The 25,395-nt window shown below is 43.9% G+C and overlaps 1 protein-coding gene across 6 annotated transcripts in view; it reads left to right on the plus strand.

Annotated features, from left to right (window-relative positions):
- ATXN1 (ataxin 1) overlaps positions 1–25,395 on the plus strand; it is a 402,302-nt gene that overhangs the window by 213,502 nt on the left and 163,405 nt on the right. For 5 of the 6 annotated variants that reach the window (XM_055321812.1, XM_055321809.1, XM_055321814.1 and 2 more), the window contains one exon: positions 1,018–1,078. The gene's annotated coding sequence lies outside the window, so the exon portion shown is untranslated. Of the gene's footprint in view, positions 1–1,017; positions 1,079–14,077; positions 14,096–25,395 lie in introns of those variants that run through there. The other variant, XM_055321817.1, reaches the window with a different exon arrangement.

The raw sequence follows: 25,395 nt of genomic DNA on the forward strand, positions 1-25,395 counted from the left end.
TTAGGATGAAAAGGTTAATGTCTGTGCGCAGATTATAAAGTGTTGCTTTAAAAAGAAGGTGCTCAGAGACTGTACCAGCATGTACCGTCTTTTGCTCCTGTGTTGTTACCCTGTAAGTGTTTTCAGTGAGACTGTGAACTTCGCAGGAGGCAGAACCACATCAAGTGGTCTTCTTACAGCCCGCATAGACTTAATCCCGAATGCTCTGGGATCATGTGAAGTTTGCCAGTCTCTGGAGCTATACCAGCTCCACCTCACATCCCCTCCTAAACCTGCAAAGGCGTCTTTAAAACAGTCTCTGGAAATTTTTAAAAACTTGGATCTTGAGATGAGTTCCTTCTGTGATGTAGATTACACAATCTGTTGCTGTCACCCCCTTATCTCTCTTTGTCTTTCAGGCTTCCGCTTCCAACATTCACATCATCTCTGTTCTTTCCCACACTTGATCCCAAACACCGTGGCTCCTCACGAGATTACCCAGTCGGCGTGATATGTGGCCCCTGGTGCCTCTCTGCCAAGTCCACATCCCCCTATGAGCCCTATTACAGATCCCTGTGAGGTCACTGACCTCAGCAGGGTGTGCGTGGAGTTGTAGGTGTACCATTTTGGGGTGGGGAAGGTGAGGAAAGGGCACAGGGCAGTCATGGGGTACGCTGGGTACTTACTAAAGCATCCTCACATGGGGCTGCAGACGCATTTTGAAAGATCCACCTGATAAATGATTTCCCAGACCTGGCTATATACCCTCCTTTGTCATAAGGTTCTTGTATTTTGTAATCAAGGAATCGTGCACAGGATTACTTTCTACATATTGAATGTTCAAAGCTCTGTTTTCAAAATTCATGCAGTTGGCCAAGCAATTGCAAGTCTAACCACCCATCAGACATGTACTGTGTACCTACTAAGTGCCAAAGTGGCCGGGAGCTGGGATTGTTTATAATCGCTAGGCCTGCCTTCCTGTGCTGACCTGAAGTATAGATTTCATGTTGTTTATTTAAAAATCTCTTTCTCTTCCAGTTTTCCAAAGAAATTAGTCCTTCTTCTGGGTGAAAAGAAACCAGTCTGCTGTTTTCATAGGGTGAGTGATCCTTGGACTCTTCTATTTTTTTTACGTTATCTTTTATGTCTTTTATATATATCATTTCATATAAAATATATGTATTTTCACATCAATATTTTATCCATTTCTTGTGAAGCTTCAAGAAAAGTGCTTGATAGCTTGCGTTCTCTAGTAGCTTTCTCCCACTTGGAACCAAAATGTTCTTTCTACCCCTCACATCTCTTCCCTTCAGAAGGGAAGGTTTCTCTCTTATATTTTTCTGCTGTTTCTTTTTGCTATACACACGTTTTTGCCTCTGATGAATTATTACTGTTGTTGCTCATACCTTGTCCAGCTTGCAGGGAGGATGAGACAGAAAGTTTCTCTTTTTCTTCAGTGACTGATGCACAGAAATATAGCCATGGGCAAGGAGAAACCATCCGTTTTGCTCCTATGACACACCGTCTCGCGAATATCATGACAGAGTAATAGGATGTGAGCATTAGATGGGACTTTAGAGCCCATCTGGCAAAGCCCCTCTGTATGGATGGGGCAGCTGAGGCCCAGAGGGCCTCGTATCACCTGTCTGGGGGCTTCTCTGACAGCAACGGAGCTGGGATGCTGAGAGGCACTTGACTCCCAGACACGTGGTGGTCTTCCCTGCTCCCCCCACGCTGCACAGAGCTGTCTTTTGAGTCCCATTTCTTTCTCAGGATGCAGAGCTGTAGGTGATTTGACCTGATAACATCCCTCCACGGCATGCATCAGAGTGATGCTGTTTAACTAGTTAACTTTCCAGTAATCCTACTTGGCTACAACCAGGAGGGGTGGGTGGAGTGGATGGACCCAGAACACTTCTGTTACAGACCTCCTCTAAGAGAGCGTATTTTCCTTTGCGCTTCCCAAACCACTGCATTTGCCAAGTTCCGTGTCACATGCCCAGACAGGGTGGTGCATCTGTTTTGCAGCTAGAAGCCATGCCGCACCTGCAGGTGTGTGTAATGGCCAGCTGCAGACCCACATGCCCCCACTCGGGACTGTGTGCACCTGCAGAGTCACGCCTAACAGCTTCCGTATGATGCAGTACAAATTTGACCTGCCGTCACAGAGGGTTACAGAGAAGCATTTCTTCATTTAAAAAAAAAATGTACTGTTTCTTACATGAGAGTGTGTTTGTAGAGCATGAAGGAGGGAAGTGTGAGAGTCTGATCGTCCGCTGGAATCCTAGAAGGTGGGCTTATCTGTGGTTTTTTTCAAGGATGCCTGTGCTAGAGCTGGCTCTGGATCATGTTCATTTAGTTTGGCGAGCTACGTGCACTCATTTCCAAAACATTTCATATCACCTGGGGCTGGTCTAAGTATGGTATTGAGAGCCTGTGTCTGTTATTTTATCCCACTTGTCAACTTAGTGTATTTTTTTAAAGATTTTATTTATTTATTCATCAGAGACACACACAGAGAGAGGCAAAGACATAGGCAGAGGGAGAAGCAGGCTCCCTGTGGGGAGCCCAGTGTATTGGGACTCGATCCCAGGATCCCGGGATCACACCGTGAGCCAAAGGCCGATGCTCAACCACTGAGCCACCCAGGAGCCCATGGATTGCTAAGTTACCGGCAGTCGGCTGCTTCCTATTCTGATACAGACCCTCCCCTCCCCAAGTGCGTGGTGTGCATGAATGTGTGTTTGGGTGAGCTTTGGGGTTTCCCTTTACTCATCTTATCCAAGAAAAGCCCAAAACATTTATTCCCAGAGCACACCATAGTACGATGTGGGACGTGAGCTCTTCTGCTCTCTGGAGAAGCTCAGAGTCTCTGGAATGAGGAGATTGATAAAGACTAAAAGGACAATTTAGGGCCTCTGCAAGGAGGGAAGGGCCAGATCTCACGTCCTGCTTCGTCCTGTTCACTTAGTAAAGAAGAAACTGCTAGAGAGGCCTGAAGCAAGAGAAGTAAAGTCCGGGCCACCTGGATGTGTGCCAGCCACTCGGGGCGACTTTGGTTCCGGCTGGGGTCATGAGTAGTTTGAAGTTGACAGTCAGGAGGCAGCAAGTCATGACCTCCACGTATTCCAGACTGTTTGCTTTTACCAGTTGCAGGGACACTATACACAAACTGAAGCCATGCATTTCTTTCTCTCTCTCCCTTCTTTTTTTAAAAAGATTTTATGTATTTATTTGAGGGAGAGTGAGCACAAGCACGGGGAGAGGCAGAGGGAGAAGGAGACTCCCCACTGAGCAGGGAGCCCAGTGTGGGGTTCGATCCCAGTACCCTGGGATCATGACCTGAGCTGAAGGCAGATGCTTAACTGACTGAGCCACCCAGGTGCCCAGGCCACGCATTTCTTACTGAAAAAGCAGCTCAGAGACTGCTCCCCAAACTTGGGGTTCGTACCATGTAGGCCCACATGCCACATGTATGAACGCCTCCTAAAACCTGAGTCGCTAGGCTCCATTTCATGGACCGCGGGGGACTGCAGCCTGGAACAATACTGCTGTTGTTTCTGAGCTAGAACAGTGCTCCCTCGATGGTATCCCTTTAAGGGAAATCTAGGGAAATGCTCTTGCCAGTGATGTGATTTTCTTTGCTAGAGGCCAAGTCGCAATGGCATGTATTGGTTCCATAGCAACATGTCTACGCAGCCAGAAAAAAATATAATGACTGTGGCAGCCGGTGTATCCCGGGCAGGACTCGCACAGCCCAGATGCCCCTTTCATTTCTTCCTCCTCCTGGCCGGCCTTACGCCTCCTTCAGAGGGTGAGGACTTTGTAATCATTACTCACCGTCCCTGCTCTGAACACTGGCTTCCTGTGCCCTTCAGGCTCGGGGCCTGGCAATGTGTGCAGTACAATTCTGCAGGCCCGATCGTGCCAGCAAAGCTGGCAGGCCCTGCCTGGCTCCGCAGAGGAGAGTCGGTGCAGAGTCTGCGCTTCTCATCATCCCGGTGGCAAAGTCAGGATGGCACGGCGGGCAGAGCACTTCCTGTGCGTTGCGGTGGGTGGCGTTTGATGTCCTTCTCAGATTTAGGAGACACTCAGCCACGGTAGGATGCGATCCCGGGGTGCCAGGCACAGGAGGACTGTGCAAAGAGATGCGGGACGCATTCTAGGAGCTTCTACCAGAAGTGCGGTTTCTGGTGCCAGTTTCTCCAGCGTGTGTAGTTGGGATTTTTAACATTTCTCTGATGTTCTCCTGTCTATAAACTCCTCCACGAAACCATTGTAATCACTCTTGATTTCAACAGATGTTCCCTCCCCTCGACTCCTGGAGCATTTTTAAAAAATCTTTGCCATCTATTTGACATGTGTCTTGTGTTTCCTTTTTTGATCCATAATGCTTTGGGGGCTCTGAGCAGTCTTTCTAGATAAGAGGGTAAGGCATTCAAGGTCAGGGACCATGTATCTTATTCTTTGTCTTTTTTTTTTTTTTTTAAATCTCCCTCATGCTCAGCGCTGAGTCCCGTAGATAGTAACCAGGCCATTAATATTTCTTGCCGATAACGTTAGAATCCCATCCTGCCTCATAAGGAGGTTGTGAAGCAAATGTGTAAATATGTTGAAAACGCCTTTAAATTCTGCAAAGAAAAATTCAAGTGATTCTTTTTCTAACATGGTTTTAAAAAGCTAAGAATGTCTGAAGGCTTCAAGCTTCCTCCTTCTGGCTACTGACCATGACCTGTGTGCTCTAGGTTCGACACTGGCACCAAGCACATCCCATTCCTCGTCCCATCCTCCAGTACTCACTGCTTCTGGAGGATTTGCCTTATTATACCATTCTGGCCAGACTTCTAAGTCACACCCCTAGCAATGTCTTTGGAGCTATTAAGTAAAAGATTTGAAAGATTTTTCATTAAGGTGACAAGTTTGATAGATGAGGATAGTGGTTTCTAATTTAGTTTTGAGGTGTGTGGAGGGAGGGAGGGTTTTTATCGTATAAAAACTTTTATCTTCACAATCAGAGTTCTCTTCCCTTCCCAAGTTCTGAGGCAGCCGAGAAATAAGACAAGCGTAATAGGGCAGAGGGAAGCCAAGATGCACCTCTGTGGCTGCTAAACAGTGAACTGGGTTAGAAGCTGGATCTTAGGTGGAGAGCCCAGAACGGGGTTCCCACTCCCTCGTCCCCAGTCTGGGTCTGGAACAATCCACCTGCAGGTGAGTTCGGAGTCTGTGGGCCACTGGAAGGAAGGAAAACATGCTCAAAATATTAAGTCTATACAGTGGGAGGGCAAGTCTACCCAGTGGGGTTAGAGGAGGTTCAGGGAAAAGGATAACAGAGAGGTGGGGGTTGGTGTCCCCTGGGCTCTGCTCACACGTCTCACACTCCACATGCTACTCGGGCAACCGATCCCCAGCCTCACTCCAGCCATCTTACCCACTGTGTTTTCTCTTTGGATTATTACTTGCTTACTGGGTTTATTGTTCATCTCTTCTATGAGAAAATTAGCTCAGTGAAAGCAAAAACCCCATCAGTGTTGTCAACTGCTGTATCCCAGTACTTAATGCTGCGCCAAGTATGAGGGAAGCACTTGATAAATATTTGTTGAGTGAATAAATGTTGTTTTATGCCTCTTCTCACACTCCTTAAGCACCTGGGCATCCTTGTGCTCCCTCTTGCCCAGCAAATACGAACCCAGTAAGACTGGGTTGAGCTATCAGGTTCCCTACTGAGCCTTTCCTGGCTTCCCTTCTTCCAAGGGGAAGGAGCACTTTCTTGTTTGTAACTCACCCGTTGCCAGTGGTCGCACACACGTGTGTGTGAGCGCGTCCATGTGTGCATGTATGTCTGCATCTGCTGTGTGAGTGTGTGTGTGTGTGTGTGGATTGGTGTGTGCTCTCTCTCTCTTTCTCTGGCTCTGGCACACTACAGTTCACTTATTTGCTTGTATATTCAACACCCTTAACTAGATTGTAAACTCCTTGGGAACTGGACAACCACTTGTTCTTATTCATCCTTATTTCTTTAATATTTGTCACATAGTAGGTGCTTTGTAAATCATAATGAGTACTTACAGCATGCCAGGAGCCACTGTCTTAGTACTTTAAAACACTTTCTAAGTACCTTTCTAAGTGTATATATATGTATGTATATATATATATATATATTCATTTGTATCATTCTAACAACCGCTTTACAAGATATATATTTTTTAGTTATTTATTTGACAGAGACAGGGAGAGAGAGCACTAGCAGAGGGAGTGTCAGGCATAGGGAGAGGGAGAAGCAGGCTCCCCGCCGAGCAGGGAATCCAATGTGGGGCTCGATCCCAGGACCCTGAGATCATGACCTGAGGGCAGATGCTTAACTGACTGAGCCACCCAGGTGCCCCGGATACATTTTTTACTCCTGCTTTACAGGCAAGCAAACTGGGGACAGAATGCAATCAGATTGCATAACTGTTATTCTCAGCTGACTCTCAGAGAAGGATTATATTGGTGGACAAATGAATGAGAATCCCAGAGACCCAGAGTATCTCATTTAGTAGGGCCACAGACATTAGGATCAACAAAATAAGTGAGTAAGAAATGATCAGCAACCTGTGGTGAGCCATGGCTGACATAGAACATTGAGGCCACAGCTCAAGTAAATCCACACATGAATCCCTAAAGTCTTAGTGTAGCTAGTCAGCTTCATTCCTGATGATCCATAGCAGCATAGTGGTATTAGTTAATAAAAATCAACAATTGTCATTATATTTTGAGAATTATTTCCTAATATGAGGGAGGATATGAAGTCATCATATAAGCTTAAATAGTTGCTGTATATAAGGTTCACTTCTAAATTTGGGGGAAGTTGTAGGGGAGGATGTGAGTTGGAGAGTGAAGAGGAGAGCCCCAAAAATATAAACCAAGGTCACAGTATATGAAAGACTCCAGCTTCGTGGCAAGTTCAAGGCATCATTACAAGCCATGTTAAGGAATTGTAAAGAAATAAAGGTCAATAAAGAGGAGAACTATCATAAAGCATTAGTACACATGATTATTTGCCAAATGATAACATTAGAGATAATGAGAGCTATTCTATCAGTCAAGGTAGGATGGGGTTATGCCGCGTGAAGAGTCAGCCCTACACTGTCACAAGTGACTTAACAAAATAAAAGTTTAGTTCTCACTCATACGGAGTCCACTGTGGATCTGGTGAGTCTCCAGGACAGCTGTCCTCTATGCATATCTCTGTGACACAGACTGTTCTTATCTTTTTATCCCGTTGCCTGGACATCTCCTTCATGATTGCAGGGCAAGAGGGGAAAAGCTGGAGAATTGCACCAGCAATGAAATGCTTCAAAGCTTTGCCCTGGAAGGGACACGTGCCACCTGCTCTGTCCTAGACATTGCATCCAGCCTTTTATACAGCTCGTGCCATTCCAGCCCTCTCACTCATTTTTGGTTTTGCCTCCCATCCAGCACACAGGAGGTGTTCAATATTGGTAGGAGATGCACCTATTGGTAGGGTGAAAGCATGAATGAGTGTAGCCGTGAACTGTCACTCATGCATGACGTGCACGGCAGCCCCAGAAGCCCAGACTTGGTCAATGATGTTCACTAAAATTAAAAGAGCGTGGGCAGCATTAGTTAGCCATGGTGAGCGGGAACATCATAAGGACATGGGCAGGTGACATCCAATTCCATTGGTGGTTGAACTCACACTTCACCCTGTCTCTTAGCCACATTGCTGTCTAATGGTCCACGGCGTGACTTCACAGTCCATGTGTTGTCTGGTGTCAGCCTGCCTTTTCTAGCCTTATTCTTCTTGAATAAGGTAGATATCACTATCCTTATTTAAACATTGAGAAACTTAATTAAGGGGAGGTTAACCTGGAATGCTTCCATGATTCCAACCCAGGTGTCCTTGACTGCACCGTACCATCTCTCTCCTATATTAGGTTCACTCCTTCACCCACTGCCTCACATCCTGGGGTCCTGGCGGATGGGCAGAGTCTAGTTCCAGATCAATGGAGAGGGGGCGGGTTTCAGACAGGAGCAAAACATATGCTGAGCAAAGCATAGCAGCTGAATGTGAAAAATAAATTGGAAACTATGTGTGATTCAATACCAAGTGGAGAGTCTATAGAGAGAAAGTGGAAAATTGCATTGGAAAGGTAGGTTGGGGTCATACCCCATGTTTCAAACCAAAGAACAGGCCTTTCGACCACATCTTGCTACATATGGGTCAAGAGAAACCTGAGTACAAGGGGGGACCCATGATCATGGCCACTAACAAATCCTAGAAAATAGTGCTTTTTTGTTCTGGCTTGGGGTGGGGGTAGTGGAGAGGGAGGGAGCGGAGCCCTCTGCCTGTCACTGTCTAAACATGACCAGGGCAGTCCTGAACCAGGGGTTGGTAGTCACTGGAGATTTTTCAGCAGGCCAGAGATGTGACCAGCCACGTCTGGGAAGTGTGCTCATGGCCCATGAGATGGTAGGGAGAAAACCAGACACGGGGGCCCTGGTGAGGAGGTTATTACAGGCATAAGATGAGATTTGTAAAAGCTCATGTGGGAGAAGTATGAAGGACAGATGCGGGAGGCACCTACAAAGAAAAGCTGACCAATGCAGTGTGATCATCTGGACGTAAGAAACAAGAGAAAGGAAAGAGTTGACGGTAACTGGAATTTTGAGTCCCACTCTCTATAGAAGGTGCCCTCTCCTCTTCAGTTTTTGGGCTTATTTTAGTAACAGTGTCATTCTGTGAGCTGGGGCTTCCCGGGTAGACTCGGGGCATAGCCTTCAACCAAAGCAAGCCCCTTTGAGTAACTGAGTATGTTTTAACCCTAGCCCTCCCCTCCCGGAGGTTTAGGATAAAATCTTAAATCAGCAGCAAAAACCCAATTGTCAGGCTGAAATTTCATCTCCACCCAGGCCCTCTAGTGGAGATCAAATGGTTTAAATGTGGGCCAGAAAAGTAAAATTCAATGTGTGATGCTGCATCCCGCCCCCGATTAAGAGAGGGCTCCCTGTCTACGCTGTGAGACCTGTCTCTGTCCTGTGGGCTCGCCTTGCCATCAGACACAACCTCCCCACGGCGCTGGAAAGCCAGTGGTAGTGTCCTGTTGGTTCGTCAAATTTTTGCAAGGCCACAGTTCTTCCGAGCCTCGCAGGGCCGCAGCGCACCACTTTCTCGGGCCTTCTGGCCTGACGAGAGAGCCAGTTTTGATTTGAGAATGAGGGAAAAAAAATGCTGTCTGATGGCAGAGAGGAGGAAGGTTACTGCATCCCATTTTCCTTGCCGGAGCGAGTCATGTCACCCTGCCAGGTGCAGGTCTCAAATGGTAGAGGACAACCCAGAGACACTGTGTGTGCAGCCCACACCCAGCACCTCTTGGCTCTAGGGAGCTGGAGATGATGCCTGGGCTCCCAGGGCTCCAGGACTCCATCAGCCCCACATCTCTGTCCCCTGAAAGTCGGCTGGAGCTAGACAGATGCCACCAGGGGACACCAGGATTCCCCTAACACTGTGCCTTTCCTCCTGCTCCCTGTGCGGCTCGGTGAAGCAGGCATCTGAAGCCAGAGACGCAGACAGTGCACTAGAGTAGGAGGGCTTTGAAGTCGCTGCCCTCTCCCGCACATGCCCTTGGCCTCGATAACGCCACCCTTGTTGTCACACTCTCATGGTTACCCTGCTGCTGCCTCTTTTTTAATTTTAATTTTAATTTTTTTTTTTTACTATTTGACTTGCTTTATTGTGGTGATCTGGAATCAAACCTACAATATTTCTGGTATGCCTGTATTTCTGGTTTCAAGATTCTCTCTCTCTCTCTCTCTCTCTTTTTTTTTTTTTTTGAGATGTACTTATTTGAGAGAGAGAGGCCATAAGCAGGAGACGCAGAAGGAGAAGGGAGAAGGAGAAAGAACCTCATGCAGACTCTGTGCTGAGTGTAGAGCCCAACACAGGCCTCGATCTCACAGCTCTGAGATCATGACCTGAGCTGAGACCAAGAGCCAGAGAGTTGTTTGCTTAACTGACTGAGTCATCCAGGTGCCCCTATCTTCAGTTACATCGGTATTTGATTCATGTATTTGTGAGCTTTGGTGTTTGGTGAATGCTAGAGACTGAATGTTTGTGTTCCCCCCAAATTCACATGTTGAAACCTAATCCCCAGTGTGAAATGTATTAGGAAAGTAAGTCAATCAGAGAAGGACAACCATTATATGGTTTCACTCATATGGGGAATATAAAAAATAATGAAAGGGATTATAGGGAAAGGAGAGAAAATGAGTGGGAAAAATCAGAGAGGGTGACAAAACATGAGACTCCTAACTCTGGGAAATGAATAAGGGGTAGTGGAAGGGGAGGCAGGCAGTGGGATGGGGTGACTGCTGCCTCTTTCAAAGGGTCTCCCCCTTGCAGTGGCCAGGCAAGGCATAGGATGGGGCCTGCTGGGCACGGAAGACCGGGCAAGGCATAGGATAGGGCCTGCTGAGCTTGGAAGATCCTTGGCCTTTCGCAATCCTTTCAGCTGCTTCCTACGCACCCGTTAATTCACCACGATTCATTAGATTGATTTGTAAGCAAGATTCCTTTAGAGTAGCAAGATGATCAGGAGCCTCTGGCATCTTCGGGGGGACGTATCTATTTAGACAATGAGGCTCACCTGTTAATAGACTGCGCTGTGTTGTGTTGCAGGGGAAGGTAGGCGCCGCCTTTAATTCTTGCTCCTCATCTTCTGTAGTTTCAAGGGTAGTTTCTCATTCGTCCCAGAGACTTTAAACATTTCGAGTCTCCGGTGATATCTGTGTTCTTTTGATGTGCTCGACATAGAAACTAAAGCAGGAACCGGCTTCAGAGTGAGCTAACGAAAGCATCTTGGGGCTTTTGATCACTTTCCATTAGCACGAACAGTAATCTGTGTCCTGTCGGGTTTTGTTTGAAAGGCCGTTCATTGTTTGATGAAGATAAACATGTTGCTGGGTTTTTAATATGCCTCCTCAAGTCAGGAGCTGAAAAACTCCTACATGAGATGAGCTCTGTCGGCACAGAGGGGGCTCTGAATGCCCCAAACGTTTCCCTAGCCATTGGCTGAACTTTTGAGGCGTGCTTGCACTGAAAGACCAGATACAGAAGAGATATTTTCCTTAAGTCCGATGGGCCCCTCAACCACATCTTTGCTACAAAATACTTGGTCAAAAGAGACTTGAGTGCAGAGGTGCCAGGGTGGCTCAGTGAGTTAAACATCTGCTCAGATCATGATCCCAGGGTGCTGGGATGGAGCCCCATATTGGGCTCCCTGCTCAGCGGGGAGTCTGCTGCTTCCTCTGTCTCCCTGGCTCATGCTTTGTCTCTCTCAACTAAATAAATAAAACCTTTAAAAAAAAAAAAAAGGAAAAAAAATGAAACCTGAGTGCAAGGAGGACACGTGATCCCAGCCACTAACAAGTTCCTAGAAAGTGATGGATGTTGTTTGTTTCTGGTGAGGTGGGGGCGGTGGGGGGCAGAGGGTCCAAGGCACACTCCCAGTCTCTGTTGTACGTTTTCCTGATGCTTCTGGCTCTGGCACCCACCCCGACTTGCAGGAGGCAGGGCCTGGCTGTTGCTGGTGGTGTCTGGAAACCCATGGACAGAACTCTGAGAAAGCAGATCTCAGGGCCCATTCTGGTTCTCCTTGGGTTTTTGACATATTGGGAGAAAAAAAGAAAAAAGAAAAAAGGCTTGTATTCTAAACTTGTTTCTATCTTAGAAGGGAGTGCCTCTCAAAGGCTTAGAACTTGGAAGTACTGGTTTTTTTTTTTTTTTCCATGTAGTATGTGACAAATGGGTATGCTAACGTCATCCTTGGAGTATGGGGCACAGGTTCCTAAGAGAGAGAACAGTAAACAAAGGGCTCACTTTGTTTTTAATCTAAAATGCTCCACTTTCCTTAGAGTTGAGAGGTGACTCGAGATGTTCCTGTTTTCACATTCAGCTATTTCCTGGTTCTGTGAGCATAATACATTCCGTAGCTCCAAAACATCTGAGCAAATTGTGTCTTCTGCAGGAGCTATTTACGGATTCTCAAACAAATGGTGCTTTCTGAGGAAGGAGAAGCGTGTATGAAAACTCTGTGGTAAAGCCTTTTGTGTGAGGCGCAGAACTTCTGAGGAGCTGGCTTTGGGGGGGGGGGGATGGCATCCCCGCCGCCCTGAGGCCGAGGGGCGGGTGGCCCTCCTGTGTTGTGCTGCCAGCTAGCACCTGGCTGCCTCAGGGCGCCCGGCCTGGTGATGAAACCCTGAAACCCGAGAGTCTGCGCTGAGATCAGTCTGCTGAAGAGAAGGACGGGCTGTGAGCTCAGAGCCTCGTCCTCACAAGCCAGGGGCGGGAGGAAGCCAGGCTACCTGGAGGCGCCCCTGGTTGTGGGGCAGCCGCGAAGGCCTCAGGCCGACGTCTCACTTCCCCCTCACGGTGAACGCTGTTGCCTCCAGGCCTCCTGCCCGAGCTGTTCTGTCTCCTGCTCCCTGGAAAACACGTTTGCAGTAGACATAAGCTCAGTCGGAAGTTCTGAGAACATTGGTAAACAGTCAGGGGGACAAGGTGGACGTTGCAGGCTTGTTGGCTGTTGCCACTGAGGTGTTTCTGAGGGAGACAGGAGTCGTAGAATAGGAGACCTCTCAAGAGTAGCCACCGAGCCACCCGCAGGCAGGGTTGTAGGTCAGCCCGCAGTCCTGCCTCATGCCACGACTCAAGCTTATTCACTTCAGAGCCTATCATATTAAAAGATAAAAGAGGTCTGTTAGCCATTTGTAGGTCTTCCTGGGTGACGGGCATTAAGAAGGGCACCTGTGATGGGCACTGGGTGTTACATGCAACTGAGGAATCACTAAATTCTACCTCCGAAAATAATAATACACTGTATGTTACCTAAATTGAATTTAAATTTAAAAATTTAAAAAAAAAAAAGGGTGCACCTGGGTGGCTCACCGGTTGAGCATCTGCCTTCGGCTCAGGTCGTGATCCTGAGGTCCTGGGATCGAGTCCGGCATGGGGTTCCCCGGAGAAGCCCGCTTCTCCCTTCGCCTGTGTCTCTGCCTCTCTGTCTCTCATGACAAGTAAATAAAATTAAAAATAAATTTTAATAATAAAAAAAAGATAAATGAGGTCGGATGTAAGTCCACATCACTGAAGTTGTGAGCTCCCTGTTCATTTAGGAGGGGGAGTGGGAGACTGAAGTGGGGGTGCTGCTAATTCACAAGCAGAATGCCTTCGGTGGGATGATTGTGTTCGCGTTGTAGTGCCCTCTAGTGGCCGGCACGGGGCCCTTTTAGAAGGTTTCTCTGGACTTCCACTACTTCCCAATTCCTAAAGGAAGGAAGCACCCACTTACTTCTCAGGGGTTGGGTCTGTGTTTCCTGACCGTGATCTGTCTACCACATAGGAAAAAAAAAATCACAAGCTGTGTGGCTGAGCAGAGAAGGCAGTGCTATTGCTGTGTCAAATTAGGATAAATCTTACTATAGCACATCCGAATTATAAATCTACTGGATGTGACACAAGACACTAAAACTTCGATGTGAATATTTTCACAGCCAACCGATTCATTCCAGGAGGAGAATTATGCCATTGGCACTAGTGGGCAAGTCCTGTGCTGGCTTCCTACCCATAAATAGACAAGCTTTATAAAACTACAAAACCTTCTCGAGCTATTTAGTTGGCCAACGCAAAATTTGTTTTCCTCCCTCAGAAGGTTGATATCGTTAACCGTCTGCTGTCTATATAGCTTTGATATGGTTTTATATAGTGAAAGCATTAGTCACTCACAATTATCTTTGAATGAATTATGTAAATCCTGTTTTGGTTTTGATACTTTGTTTTTCTAGTCAATTCAACCAGTTAAGTGGCTAGTGAGTGGTTCCCGTGAGTGCGGTCAAGTGCACAGGAATCACCTTAGGAATCTCGTTAAATGGTGCTTCTGATTCTTGTAGGTCTGAAGTGGAACCCAAGAGTCTGCATTTCTAAGAAGGTCCCAGAGGATACCAGCGCTGCTGGTCCAGGGACCACACTTGGAATAACAAAGTAATACGTGAATAACAAGGTGATCGGTGATGGAAGCAGACAGTCTGTGTCCTCAAAGGGACTGGAAAAAGTTTAAAAGTAATTATGGCATTAAGACAGAATGTAATAGGGTCACCTGGGTGGCTCAGTCGTTTGAGGATCTCTCTTTTTTTTAAGATTTTATTTATTTATTCATGAGAGACAGAGAGAGAGAGAGAGAGAGAGAGAGAGAGAGAGGCAGGCAGAAGGAGAAGCAGGCTCCATGCAGGGAGCCTGACATGGAACTCGATCCCAGGTTTCCAGGATCAGGTCCTAGGCTGAAGGCGGCGCTAAACCGCTGAGCCACCGGGGCTGCCCTGAGAATCTGACTCTTGACTTCAGCTCAGGTCATGATCTCAGGGTCCTGGGACTGTGCCCCACATCAGACTCTTGACTTCAGCTCAGGTCATGATCTCAGGGTCCTGGGACTGTGCCCTACATTCAGTGGGGAGTCTGCTTAAAGATTCTCTCCCTCCCTCTCCTTCTGCTCCTCCCCTCTCATGAGTGCTCTCTCTCTCTTTCTCTCAAATAACTAATCTTTTTTAAAAAGATAGAATGTGATAATATGTATAATAAAATTCAAAACATGCTTTATGTGATCACTTCTGATTGGAAAGATCAGGAAAATTTTCATAGAGAAGACGATTTTGAAATTGGACTTGAGATTTGGGTTAGTTTGTGACAGGGATGGGTAGGTACGTGTGGCAAAGGCAAATGAGTCACAAAGTGGATTCTGGGAAATGAAGAGTATGTGCAGGAAACAAGAAGCAGCCCATGAGCCTGTGGTGAGGAAAGTGTGAGATACAGTTGGAAAGGCACTTTGAGGTCTTATTGTAGACCATCAAGAAGTCTAGGATGAAAAGTCTGGACTTAAGAATCAAAGAAGAACTGGTGACAAGAGATTTTGAAACAAGAAGATAAATTGATTAAAACTGAAGATTAATCTGGCCCATGCATATAGGATAGACTGGAGCAGGGAATAATGTCATTTTCCAGACAGGAAGGGATAGAGCAAATAGCTTGTTGAATATTAGTAACTGGGGGAATGGAGGATGGAGAGGAGAGAGAAGGCTCAGAAAGCTCCCAGGAGGACATCAGGATTCCAATCCTAGATGGTTAGAAGTGCGGTTGTGCAATAACCGTAAATGGTAAAGTCAGATGAGCTATTATTGAACATGTTCAAACAGGAAAATGACCTGGATGAATATTGAGCGTCACTTCTCTGTCTGTCCTATCCAAAATAGCACCCCGTCTTCTTACCCTGCTTTACTATTTTCATAACACCTTCCACCATCTGACATTATTCTCGCTAAATTTATTTGTGCCATGTTGCTCCCAAGGAGTTCATACTCTCCTGGAAGAAACAGGCAATAAACATATAAACAGGCTCCGTTTCAATGAGTTTTTATTCCAACTTGACTATAAACATTTAAGGATTTGGAATTTTATTTTATTTTTTTTTAATTTTTATTTATTTATGATAGTCACAGAGAGAGAGAGAGAGGCAGAGACACAGGCAGAGGGAGAAGCAGGCTCCATGCACTGGGAGCCCGACGTGGGATTCGATCCCGGGTCTCCAGGATCGCGCCCTGGGCCAAAGGCAGGCGCCAAACTGCTGCGCCACCCAGGGATCCCCAGGATTTGGAATTTTAGATAAAACAAACATATTTGTACTTAAGCTATTCAGTCTCACAAACATATTTGAGGTTATATAGAGATTTAGAAATATTCCTTTTGTCTATTTTCCTATCATGTGAAATAATTCATTTTAAATCTTCATCTAGATACTGTATCTTCTTCATATTTTGAACCACTTTGTGAGTCATCTCATACAGTTCTCCAAAGCATATCATCTTGACTTCCATCTATGTTTTTTAAGATTCATTGTGTTTTGAATCTGTGTGTGTGATACTATCACCAGGAATTTTATTCCCAGCCACAAGTACCATTCCTAGATCTATGGGTTATATTTTTATAGGTTACTGGCCAAAACAACTCACATAGCCAAGCTCGCAGTTAATGTGACCATGGACACAGAGAGGCATGATATATCGAGGACTATTACTGTAACAATATGAGTCCCAACCAATATTATTAAGAGTTTTTTTTCTCCATTTTTCAAGCGAGTATCTATTCATGAATTATACAACTTCAACTTACTGCTTTTGAAATCAATCTTTAAAATGCTTTTTTAAACTTATAATGACATCCCGTGTTTGTGACTGTAAAGTCATACTCCCAAGAATAACTACTAGTTAAATTTATTTTCTTCCGCAAAAAAAAAAGAAAAAATTCTGTTAGTTGACTTTTATAAGCGTGCAAAACCAGCAGTTGGTCCAGGTGGTTTCAAGGGAATATGTTTTCAATAAAGAGAATTTTACTGTTTCAAAAAAATATTTATTGAGCAACAAATAATGTGATAAGCTTTATAAAGACTCAAAAATTAAGGGAAGTCATTGTTTTCTGAGGGGTGCATTTGGGAACAACCTTACTTTATATCAGGCATGCATGATAAGTTATAAACTTGACTTTCGACACTCAAGTGTAAGGAAGAGTTTCCACACCATAAAAGTCCTTAAACATTAATATAGTGACTGAACCCATTTCTCATAAATGTTTGTTAAGAATAATATGCATCTGGCATGTTTGAAGTTTAGTCTTTCCTAGACGTATGAGAAATCTTCTAAGGTTCCTTCTGCTCTTCAACACTGTGATTGAGTGATACCTCTTACCTACCTGTTCATCCATTTATTTATTCATTAATTTCAACTACCTCTTAGAGTTCAGAATTTCTAAGTCCAATATAATAGAAAGTCTTTGTTTTATCAGTTTGACAACAGAGGGAAGAAAAGCAACAGATGGTAAATGAAAAGGATTTACATTATCCCAAAAACTGGAAAAATCCATATTATAAATTCCCAACCCCAAACTCATAGATTTGATTCCATAATTGAAATCCATTACATTCTAATATCTATTACTGCAGGGATAATTTGGATTAGGAAGACAGGGTTCTAAAGAAGTAGTCATAATAAAACATTGGAGGAGCATATGTATTTGATTGTCACCTGGCCATTTGTCTAACCAACTGTCTGCCCATCCATCCATCCATCCATCCATCCATCCATTCATACATCCATCCATCCTTTGGTTAACTTTCACCTGTATCAACTTATTACATGGTATTGGATGACGTTTTTAATAACCATGGACATGAGCTTTACTCACTTAAATAAAAGTGAGTTCTGCCAAAAAGTTCTCCTTCTTATCTCAAAGTTAATGGGCTTTTAAAATCGTAATTAGGCCCACTAGACCATAGTTCATCATTGAGATTCCACTGAAACAAATAATGATAATGTTCATTTCACATCTTTGACCTGGGAATTGCCAAGTGATTTACCAACATTAACTCATCAATCCTTTTAACACTTCTGAATAAGACATTAATATTTTTAAACTCAGCATATAAATGGATTCGGTTTTCCAGAGAATTTAAATATCTTAACTACCATAAAATATGGAGTGAGGAGAAGAATTAAGGCTAAAGTCATCCTTTTCTGAACTACTACTTGGTGATCCAACCTACTCAAGAATACCTTATTTTCTGGAAATTAAAAAACAAGGAGGTGGTAGAGGGAAAGCACCAACTTTGCCCGTGTAAAAGTATTAAATAAAATCATACCAGAGAAAAAAAATTTACAACCCTCACATGACAATGTTCCTGAAAACTCTTCCTCCATCTGATTTGATGCTTAATAAAATAATGAACTCGAAATGATACTGTCGGCTTTGTGTTGCTCCAATGATGAGTCACAGCATGTGAACAAATGAAAACAAATCACCAGCTAAAAGGCCAACTTCTGTGTTACCCTAGAAATATTTCTCATTTTTCCAGGGCTTCCGATGTTCTTCTATTCCTGTGTAAACTCAGCTTATAGTAAACCCGTATGCCAAGATTTTCAGTCAGTTGTCTGCCAAAACCATGATACTCTGAGAGCCTGGGACAAGGCACTGTCCCACAAAGGGAGTGCAGGGGAGAACCACCGAGGAACCGAGGAGTTATTTCTCACTGGAGGCAGTGGGACAGTGTGCTGTTCACTGTAATATCATTCACAGTCTCTGGGCAGGTGGAGGCTTTTAAGACAAAACAGAGACTTTTTTTTTTTTAAGTTTTCAATTTTAATTCCGGTGTACTTAGCATACACTGTGATATTAGTTCCAGGTGTATGATAATAGCGATTCCACAGTTCTGTACGTGACTCTGTGCTCATCATGTTGAGTGTCCTCTTGATCCTCTTCACCTATTTCACCCATCCCCCCACCCACAGAAGGCAGTGATTTTTTTTTTGAAGATTTTATTTATTTATTCTTTAGAGACACACAGAGAGACAGGCAGAGACATAGGCAGAGGGAGAAGCAGACTCCATGCAGGGAGCCCCATGTGGGACTGGATCCCGAGATCCCAGGATCATGACCCGAGCAGAAGATAGACGCTCAACCATTGAGCCATCCAGGTGCCCTAGAAGGCAGAGATCTTTTGATAACTCATTTAGTCTGGCAGGTGAAGCAATGCTAAAATTACTTAAATGTTTAAAAGATAGACGCATCATAGGTGATGTTCTCAATCACCTGAAATCAGCCCCCAAAACTGTCATGTGTTTTCTTTACACCATTGGTTCTCCTTGAGCACGCTTTTGGAATAGGGGCCTTGTAGCAATGTACACGGGTCAGTTGTAGTACAATATTTCAGGAAATGTAAGTCCTCTGTAAAGAGGCAGCTTCGGTTTTGTTGAGGAACAAAGACAGCTTTTTCAGCAAATCTGACTCGTGTTCATATTAAATCCCACCCTTCCTTTTTTTTGCAAGGGGAAATTTCAAGATTTCATTGCTGGATTTAACTTTCTATTTTCGATGCTGCCATTGCATTTCTCCTCTCAAATGAAGCATACGTGCGTTCTTTCCCTTATTTACCGCTAAGATTTGGGATGTCCAGCCTGACCTAATGTTAGAATACTCAAAAAACAGTATGGATACCAGCACCCTAGGCACAACCACGGGGACCTTTTTCATGCCATTGGCTTATTTCTTGGTGAAGGAAGGTCTGGTGCGATGGTGCTGGCAGGTTTAACTTGGCACAGGACAGGTGTACCAGTAGTCAAGAAGGTGGATATCTGGGCCACCGATGCCTTCGGTGGGTAAGGATTGAGTGGCTTCTTCATGTGTGTCTAGGCATGTGGGCTGGTCACAGCTAGGAAGGAGAACTTCATTCAGGCTGTGTCTGGCTAAATCGTGGCCCATCACACACTGGCCTAGGTTCCCTGGAGGAGTACGTAATTAGCTGCTGGGAAGTAGAAAGCAGTAATAATGATCCAGGTTGGAAAACAGAACTGAAATTACAATGCTGCAAAAGTGGAAGTAGGAGAGTTGAACTCAGGAGGAGGTGGGCTCTCCTCATTGTCTAGTCTAGACAGTTTCTAGAACCAGTCATGCAAAGGAGACCAGTTGGCCCTTCAACTCATTTCCCGGTGAAGACTCTAGAGCAGGGTCAGAGTTATTAAATGTTGGTGGAGGGACAGCTTAGCCCTGTTTGAACTTTTAATTTCCCCATGTATAAATTACATGAGGCTGGAGCAGTGGAGAAATTTTCATGAGATGGCATTTAGTACTGGGTCTTGGCCTGGTGTCAGGGTGACCTGCCCAGTGCTAGCCTCCCTCCATTCACCAGAGTGACTTGTCACCCTTGGAAGCCCTTTTACTTTTTTGCTTTACACTCCTCTACGTGTAGGATTGAAAGTGTGATCGTGATATGCCAACATTTTAAACTAAACTTTCTGTATGAACATGAAATATTTATCAGCTTGCTCTAATTTCTCTGATGCCCTGATTTTAAGATGCACCACAGATGTAATGATTAGTTTCCTGGTGGAGAAAATAGAAATACCACCACTTCTTTCTACACTCATCATGTAAAGCAACTTCTAAGTTCAGAAATGTCAAAATACGAAAAAATCACGTGGATAGCACATATAGGCTACGTGTGTTGTATATAGGCCCTTTGACACACATGCTCCTTAACAGCATGCTTTCCATGAAGCCCAAAACAGTCCCAGGGGTGAAAGCTGACTCTTAACAGTTAATGAAGAATTAGGGAGGGCTTAGGAAAACAGCTTAGAAAATTCATTTTGAACCACCTAAGCTGTTAGCTAGTAGCTAAACTACTAGCTACGAGTTTCATTGACCACATGCCTCAACCACATTGACCACATTTCTCACGAAGGAACATCCTAAGTGTGGATGAGAAGGCATGAAATATAAAGCAGGAGGGGGCAAAAAGGAAGTGAAGAAGCTGGGTATCCCACACCCTAGGTCATTAAACTATTATTAAAAATTTCTTGAAGGTATGTTTATATAAGAATTTCAGTTTTGCAAAATGGAGAGTTCTGGAGATGGATGGTGATGATGGTTGTACACAGTGTGCATGTACTCAATGCCCCTGAACTGTACACTTAAAAAAGGTTAAGATGTTGGGATGCCTGGGTGGTTCAGTGGTTGAGCATCTGCCTTTGGCTCAGGTCGTGATCCTGGGGTCCTGGGATCGAGTCTCCTTCTCCTTCTGCTGGTGTCTCTGCCTCTCCCTCTGTGTCTCTCATGAATGAATAAATAAAATCTTTTTTTTTTTAAAGAAAAAGGGTTAAGATGGTTAATTTTATGTTCTGTGTACTTTATCCCAATTTTTAAAATATGAGTTTAATATATATTTATACTTAAAAATGTTTTCCACCAGTTTGATTAAAGCACAGCAAGACATGTCATCCATCCATCAGTCCATCCACCCATCTATCCATCTTTATTTATTCACTCAATATTTATTAATCCCATATTATGTACCAGGACCTGTGCTAAAAGCTGGAGTACAACTATAAGTACGATATTCTCTTGATCCTTGAGTTACTCATGAGTCAGTTTCAGGCCACATGAATAATAACTACCACCCAGCATGATAGGGCAAAAATGAATGCATATATGGAGTTAGATGGGTATCTAACTGTGAAGAGTTGTGGGGTGCAGGGCACTCATCATGTAGGTGCAGGACATGAAGGGATCACTTGCTGATGAACAACATGGACAAAGCATAGGAAACAAGCAACATGGTATATAGTGTGTGCAGTGAACAGTTGGTACTCCATCACTGATGATGCACCATGGGACTGGTGGTGGGGTGGTGAACTTGTAAGGCTGTGAAATAAAGGAGCAAAGCAAAGAAGGTCCCATATGCCATGGTTTTTTTTTATTTTTTATTTTTATTTTTATTTTTTTATTTATTTATGATAGTCACAGAGAGAGAGAGAGAGAGAGAGAGGCAGAGACACAGGCAGAGGGAGAAGCAGGCTCCATGCACTGGGAGCCTGATGTGGGATTCGATCCCGGGTCTCCAGGATCGTGCCCTGGGCCAAAGGCAGGTGCCAAACCGCTGCGCCACCCAGGGATCCTCATATGCCATGTTTAAGGAGTATGGACCACTCAGACCAGTGGAGGTCAGATCAGATCACTTTCTCCAATGGTCTCAGGAGTCTTCAAAGCCCCCCACCTCACCCACCCCACCACCAGGGGTTCCTTCAGAAGTCCTTGGTTGTGATGCACTGTGGAGAGGTGGGGGAACCAACGTAGGTCAACATGAATAGCCTCAATTGTATTTGGTTTATGTATAGCTGAAACTTGAACAACACAGTTTAAACTGTAGGTCCACTTATTCATGGATTTTTTACTGTACAGGACTGTAAATGTATTTTCTCTGTGATTCTTAATAACATTTTCTTTTCTCTAGCTTACTTTATTGTAACAATACAGCATATAATGCACATACAAAATATGTATCAATTGACTTTTGTGAGGTTTTCGGTTAACACTAGGCAATTAGCAGTTCAGTTTTGGGGGAGTTAAAGTTATTTGTGGATTTTTGACTGCCTTCTGGGTTGCTATGCAAGATTTCCTTTGAAGATGGGGTTCTGGCTAAAAAACAGACAAAACCATACATTTGAAAAAAAAACTGCTGTTGGTGATGAGAACTTACCAAAAATTATTGGAATTGGTTATAATTCATTTTTTGTTTTAAAAATCGATATCCAAAAAAAATAAAAATAAAAATAAAAATAAATAAAAATCGATATCCTGCATTTGAAGCAATGGATATGTTTTATCCATTTCTGAGCCATGTACCTTATCTAGCATCACTTTGCACATGATACACATTCAGTGAAATATCTGATGGGAATTATTTTAGGAATTTGATTTGCATACTATTGCTATTAAATTGACTGTTGGTCAATTTAAATAGCATATTGCCCATTCAAAAGCAACTTGTAGAAATATAAATGAACTTTCCCCTTACACTCTTTTTCTCTATGTAAAACTTGGAGTGCACTAGCTGTTTTTTTTCTGTTTCCCCTGTGTTATTGAGACATTAACTTTTATAATTTGATGCCTTGGACCTGGTTGACACTCTGATTCTGTATGTAGGATTGAGCTTTGTAGAAAATAACAGTTAATTGTATTTTTTTAATGCTTAAAATGATATTCTGGGCAAGTTTTGTTTCTTTATGGACTGGAGCCAGAATCCTACTGTTTTTCAATTTGTTTAAATGCAACAGCTTATACAACATATGTACATGTTCAGTTGAAGATAAAGGATATCATTATTTTTAGCCTATTACAAAGAAAACCACATTCTCTCTTAAATGTCTTGGCATAAAGTAATTTGAACACAATTTCTGCACAAATCATTTTCAAGAGATTGGCTGTCAAGTGTATTTTTTAAAGTAGCACTCTCTCAAGAACCAATGAGACTTTGCAAATTTAGATATATTCTCAGCCTGAAATGTGGTTGAAGATGTCAGCTTTTAAACAGCACTTTGAGAAGTAGTTAGCTTAAAAGTATAGCAATTCAGAGCACACCGAGAATGATTTTGAAGAGTAAAGTCTTGATACACTAGAAAGAAAGTTGACAGATTCACTACAATTAGTAGACAAGCAGGTACAACTCCCACTTATGAAAACTTTTCTCATCTACCGCACTTCTGATACTGGCCTAAGAAAATGTTCAGCAAATCCTTACTCCTTTCTAGCATCTGGTTCTGTTGTGCAAAAATTCTCCCAGCTTTCTTCTGTACTACACAAACAGAATAATAGCATTGTGACCCACTGCCTCTTTTCTTAAGGATAAGTTAGGCCCATGAAAAATGATGGGACCGAAATGTGGTTTCGGTGTGTGCATGTGTGTGCATGCATGTGCACATGCACTCATATGTGTGTGCACACAAGCATACATGCCCAGATCCACATGTTTGCTTGAGTGCACATATTTGAGGAGGAAAAAGTGACTCAAAACTTGGTTCCCAGCTTTTACCACCATTGCCAATATATTTTACCATAAATTCTGACTTTATGCTGCCTATTGTGTAAAGGTTTGTTAGCGTGCCCCCTGCTTCAGCAGGCAAGATGGCATTATGTGGAAGTTGTACCTTCTCCACCGTGAGAACCTGAATATTTAAGGACTGGAGATTTTTTGCCTGATATCCTTTAGCTTGGCATCTTCAACTGGTGGAGTTTGGTAATCATCTGTAGGCATCAGATTAAATTCACAAATGAATGAAGTGTAAGTCCCCTCAGTATTTGTTATTCTTCTCCCATAATAAAGGTTAACTATTGCCTGTTGCCAATCTTATCAAAATACTAGAAAACATTATTGCTTCTCAGCAGTCTCTGAAAACCTGACCCAGCTGCATTTTTGGAATCATGTCATATCTTCCTGAATTTAGATATATCCCTGAGGCCCACTTCCCTTGTATGGACACACACTCATGTACACACTCACACACGCAGGACACATGCAACAGAAAGAAAGAATAGCACATACCACCATCCTCTTCAGTGAGTCTATAGTCCTCCGCCCCATCCCACGAAATGAGTGCTGGATGGATGATGGGAAATTGCTGTACCAAATTTTTTTAAAGATTTTATTTATTTATTCATGAGAGATCCAGAGAGAAAGAGAGGCAGAGACACAGGCAGAGGGAGAAGCAGGCTCCCTGCAGGGAGCCCAACATGGAACTCGATCCCAAGTCTCCAGATCATGCCCTGGGCTGAAGGCGGTGCTAAACCACTAAGCCACCCGGGCTGCCCTGGGTACCAAATTATATGACCATCTTCCTAACAGTTGGCTCTTTTAAAATTACCAAGAGGCCTTAAATGGTATGGACTTGGGGGTTGAAAAAAATTTCATTAAAATCCATTTCTCTGCCACTTGGAAGTTTCATGGTCTAGGCTGTCGCTTCATCTCTCGGAGCTTCTTTTGTCATTGGTCATTGGGAATACTAACAGGGTTGGGGGGGGAGATTAAATGAGAATAAAAGAAATTCAGTTTTTGTTAGCTTTCATCTGAAATTATCAAACTTGGGGATCCCTGGGTGGCTCAGCGGTTTCGCGCCTGCCTTTGGCCCCGGGCGTGATCCTGGAGTCCCGGGATCGAGTCCTGCATCGGGCTCCCGGCATGCAGCCTGCTTCTCCCTCTGCCTGTGTCTCTGCCTCTCTCTCTCTCTCTCTCTCTCTCTCTCTCTCTCTCTTTCTTTCTCTCTGTCTATCATAAATAAATAAAAATAAATCTTGAAATTTTCAAACTTAAAATGGAAGAATGTATATCCCTAACACACTGCAAGTGGTGCGAGGTGGCAAGAAAGGCTGGCTTCGGCGATGGGAGAATAAGCAGCCACTTCTGACAACTGACTTAGAGCACCTGGCTCTCCATTCTGGCTGTACGTTAGAATCCCATCACCTGGGCTGCAGCCCAGGCCAGTTAGGTGAGGATCTCTGCAGGTAGATCCCAGGCATTAGGATTTTTAAAACTCCCCAGGGGATCACAATGTACAGCCACGTTTGAAAAATGATGCTCTTTTAGGGGAGATTTGGGTCTCCACTTCTTCCAGTGGATGAATGGGTGATACCTGGGGTTCTAAACTTTATTTATTTATTTATTTATTTATTTATTTATTTATTTATTTATTTATTTTTGCGTAAAGCAGGGACTTGGACAGCATACTAGAAGTATATTATGTCTGGCTTACTATAAATCAGATTATTAGGCTCTCTCCAAAGAGCCAAGTTAATAGGTGGGTATTGGGGATGGTGTAGAGAATAGAAGTATAGCGATATCTAAGGAGGGGAAGCAGTTCACTAGAGGGTATAGACATGGAAACAAATGGAATTAAAGAACAGAAAACCCAGCAATTTCAGGCTACTTGTTGCTTTTGGAAATTAGTCCTTGCAAAGGCACCACCTAGGAGCTGGTTGCCTTCCCTGAAAGCTCA

This window comes from Nyctereutes procyonoides, unplaced genomic scaffold (assembly GCF_905146905.1).
Source record: "Nyctereutes procyonoides isolate TBG_1078 unplaced genomic scaffold, NYPRO_anot_genome, whole genome shotgun sequence".
Taxonomy (NCBI): domain Eukaryota; kingdom Metazoa; phylum Chordata; class Mammalia; order Carnivora; family Canidae; genus Nyctereutes; species Nyctereutes procyonoides.